The sequence below is a fragment of the Paramisgurnus dabryanus genome, unplaced genomic scaffold (genome assembly GCF_030506205.2).
Source record: "Paramisgurnus dabryanus unplaced genomic scaffold, PD_genome_1.1 h2tg000197l_1_79705__unordered_in_group9, whole genome shotgun sequence".
Classification (NCBI taxonomy): Eukaryota; Metazoa; Chordata; class Actinopteri; order Cypriniformes; family Cobitidae; genus Paramisgurnus; species Paramisgurnus dabryanus.
Genome location: NW_027394107.1, coordinates 23,118 through 27,500, shown reverse-complemented (window position 1 = coordinate 27,500; position 4,383 = coordinate 23,118).

Genomic DNA, 4,383 nt, shown 5'->3' with positions numbered 1-4,383 from the left:
CGAGGGTTGGCTCGTTGGAAAGGTCCGCTCGGGTGGAGCAACAGACCCAAAGGGCGAGTCGATCCGAGCAAAGGCGCCCGAGCTGCGGCCGTTGGAAAATCCGGGGAGGGACCGCCGTATCTCGGCCGGGCTTAGGGTTAGAGAGAAGCGGGTTGGCTCGTTGGATAGGGCCGCTCCGGTAGAGCAACCGACCCGAAGGGCGAGTCGATCCGAGCAAAGGCGCCCGAGCTGCGGCCGTGGGAAAATCCGCGGAGGGACCGCCGTATCTCGGCCGGGCTTAGGGTTAGAGAGAAGCGGGTTGGCTCGTTGGATAGGGCCGCTCCGGTAGAGCAACCGACCCAAAGGGCGAGTCGATCCGAGCAAAGGCGCCCGTGCTGCGGCCGTGGGAAAATCCGCGGAGGGACCGCCGTATCTCGGCCGGGCTTAGGGTTAGAGAGACGAGGGTTGGCTCGTTGGATAGGGCCGCTCCGGTAGGGCAACCGACCCAAAGGGCGAGTCGATCCGAGCAAAGGCGCCCGTGCTGCGGCCGTGGGAAAATCCGGGGAGGGACCGCCGTATCTCGGCCGGGCTTAGGGTTAGAGAGACGAGGGTTGGCTCGTTGGATAGGGCCGCTCCGGTAGAGCAACCGACCCAAAGGGCGAGTCGATCCGAGCAAAGGCGCCCGTGCTGCGGCCGTGGGAAAATCCGGGGAGGGACCGCCGTATCTCGGCCGGGCTTAGGGTTAGAGAGACGAGGGTTGGCTCGTTGGATAGGGCCGCTCCGGTAGAGCAACCGACCCAAAGGGCGAGTCGATCCGAGCAAAGGCGCCCGTGCTGCGGCCGTGGGAAAATCCGGGGAGGGACCGCCGTATCTCGGCCGGGCTTAGGGTTAGAGAGACGAGGGTTGGCTCGTTGGATAGGGCCGCTCCGGTAGAGCAACCGACCCAAAGGGCGAGTCGATCCGAGCAAAGGCGCCCGTGCTGCGGCCGTGGGAAAATCCGGGGAGGGACCGCCGTATCTCGGCCGGGGAAAGGGTTAGAGAGACGAGGGTTGGCTCGTTGGATAGGGCCGCTCCGGTAGAGCAACCGACCCAAAGGGCGAGTCGATCCGAGCAAAGGCGCCCGTGCTGCGGCCGTGGGAAAATCCGGGGAGGGACCGCCGTATCTCGGCCGGGGAAAGGGCTAGAGGCTCGCGGGTAGGCTCGTTCGAAAGCTCCCCTCCGGCATAGCGACCGACCCGAAGGGCGAAGGCCCCGGACCCGAGGCGCCCGAGAAACGGCCGTGGGAAAATCCGGGCATAGACCGCCGTATCTCGGCCGGGGAAGGGGCTAGAGGCTCGCGGGTAGGCTCGTTCGAAAGGCCCCCTCCGGCGGAGCGACCGACCCAAAGGGCGAAGGCCCCGGACCCGAGGCGCCCGAGATACGGCCGCGGGAATTTCCGCGAGCTTCGACCGGACGTATCTCCGGCGGGCGGGGTCGCACGGACCCGAGGCCGGGCTCGTCGGAAAGCCCCGGGACGGACCTTTCGAACGAGACCGGCCGCGCGTCCGGGCGACCTCCGAGGCGGACGCTAGGGGCGCCGGAGCCCCGGACGAGCGAAAATTCCGCGACCACCCGCCCGTATCTCGGCCCGGGAAAGGGCCAGAGACTCGAGGGAGGGCTCGTTCGAAAGCTCCCCTCCGGCATAGCGACCGACCCGAAGGGCGAAGGCCCCGGACCCGAGGCGCCCGAGAAACGGCCGTGGGAAAATCCCGCGGGGGTAGGCCGTATCTCGGCCCCGGAAAGGGCTAGCGACGCGCGGGTGGGCTCGTTCGAAAGGCCCCCCGCGGAGGAGCCACCCACCCGAAGGGCGAAGGCCCCGGACCCGGGGCGCCGGAGCAGCGCGGTAACGAAATTCGAATTTTCGACCGGAAGTATCTCGGGCCCCCGGGGTCGCACGGACCCGCGGCCGGTCTCGTCGGAAAGCCCCGGGCGAGACCTTTCCGACGAGCCCGGCCCCGAGTCCGTAGGACCTTCCCCGGCCGAGATACGGCGCCCGGCAGTTCATTGGCCGATATCTCGGAAACGGGGCGTCGTAGACGCTCCGTGGTATTGGTGACCTTGACGATGCCGGGTCAGACGAGTCGGCCGCGGGCACGGGCCCGGGGGCGCCGGCCGCCAGAGTCGGGTGGCTCGCGCACTTCCAGGCGGGCCGCTCGCGCACCTCCAGGCACCCCGACCCACTCGCCGAGGCCGACCGAGGTGCGCCGTCCCGGCCGCGGACCGGTCGGGGTCCCCTCTCGAAAGGGCAGTAGTGTGAACAGGTGCCATCGGGTATATAGGGGAAGGGGTCCTCTCGAACCAGGCCTTCGAACCCGCGCGAGCCTAGCCCGGCAAGGCTCACCCTCCCCGGCCACGGGTTCGGCCTCCGTCCCCCTGGAGGTCCGGCACCTCCAGGGTCCCCGACCCTGCCTCCCCTGCCCGAGGGGAGGCCTCCGAGGCGGGCCTGACAGGGCGGCCCTCCCTCCTGGAAGTCCGGTTCCTCCAGGGTCCCCGACCCTGCCTCCCCTGCCCGAGGGGAGGCCTCCGAGGCGGGCCTGACAGGGCGGCCCTCCCTCCTGGAAGTATGGTTCCTCCAGGGCACGCGTCCCTACCTCCGTAGCCCAGATGGGTGACTCCGAGGCGGGCCTGACAGGGCGGCCCTCCCTCCTGGAAGTCCGGTTCCTCCAGGGCACACGTCCCTGCCTCCTTAGCCCAGAGAGGTGACTCCGAGGCGGGCCTGACAGGGCGGCCCTCCCTCCTGGAAGTCCGGTTCCTCCAGGGCACACGTCCCTACCTCCGTAGCCCAGATGGGTGACTCGAAAGCGGGCCTGACAGGGCGGCCCTCCCTCCTGGAAGTCTGGTTCCTCCAGGGCACACGTCCCTGCCTCCTTAGCCCAGAGAGGTGACTCCGAGGCGGGCCTGACAGGGCGGCCCTCCCTCCTGGAAGTCCGGTTCCTCCAGGGCACACGTCTCTGCCTCCTTAGCCCAGAGAGGTGACTCCGAGGCGGGCCTGACAGGGCGGCCCTCCCTCCTGGAAGTCCGGTTCCTCCAGGGCACACGTCCCTGCCTCCTTAGCCCAGAGAGGTGACTCCGAGGCGGGCCTGACAGGGCGGCCCTCCCTCCTGGAAGTCCGGTTCCTCCAGGGCACACGTCTCTGCCTCCTTAGCCCAGAGAGGTGACTCCGAGGCGGGCCTGACAGGGCGGCCCTCCCTCCTGGAAGTCCGGTTCCTCCAGGGCACACGTCCCTACCTCCGTAGCCCAGACGGGTGACTCGAAAGCGGGCCTGACAGGGCGGCCCTCCCTCCTGGAAGTCTGGTTCCTCCAGGGCACACGTCCCTGCCTCCTTAGCCCAGAGAGGTGACTCCGAGGCGGGCCTGACAGGGCGGCCCTCCCTCCTGGAAGTCCGTTTCCTCCAGGGCACACGTCCCTACCTCCGTAGCCCAGATGGGTGACTCGAAAGCGGGCCTGACAGGGCGGCCCTCCCTCCTGGAAGTCTGGTTCCTCCAGGGCACACGTCCCTACCTCCGTAGCCCAGATGGGTGACTCGAAAGCGGGCCTGACAGGGCGGCCCTCCCTCCTGGAAGTCTGGTTCCTCCAGGGCACGCGTCCCTGCCTCCGTAGCCCAGATGGGTGACTCCGAGGCGGGCCTGACAGGGCGGCCCTCCCTCCTGGAAGTCTGGTTCCTCCAGGGCACACGTCCCTACCTCCTTAGCCCAGATGGGTGACTCGAAAGCGGGCCTGACAGGGCGGCCCTCCCTCCTGGAAGTCTGGTTCCTCCAGGGCACACGTCCCTACCTCCTTAGCCCAGATGGGTGACTCCGAGGCGGGCCTGACAGGGCGGCCCTCCCTCCTGGAAGTCTGGTTCCTCCAGGGCACGCGTCCCTACCTCCTTAGCCCAGAGAGGTGACTCCGAGGCGGGCCTGACAGGGCGGCCCTCCCTCCTGGAAGTCTGGTTCCTCCAGGGCACACGTCCCTACCTCCTTAGCCCAGATGGGTGACTCGAAAGCGGGCCTGACAGGGCGGCCCTCCCTCCTGGAAGTCTGGTTCCTCCAGGGCACACGTCCCTACCTCCTTAGCCCAGATGGGTGACTCGAAATCGGGCCTGACAGGGCGGCCCTCCCTCCTGGAAGTCTGGTTCCTCCAGGGCACACGTCCCTACCTCCTTAGCCCAGATGGGTGACTCGAAATCGGGCCTGACAGGGCGGCCCTCCCTCCTGGAAGTCTGGTTCCTCCAGGGCACACGTCCCTACCTCCTTAGCCCAGATGGGTGACTCGAAAGCGGGCCTGACAGGGCGGCCCTCCCTCCTGGAAGTCTGGTTCCTCCAGGGCACACGTCCCTACCTCCTTAGCCCAGATGGGTGACTCCGAGGCGGGCCTGACAGGGCG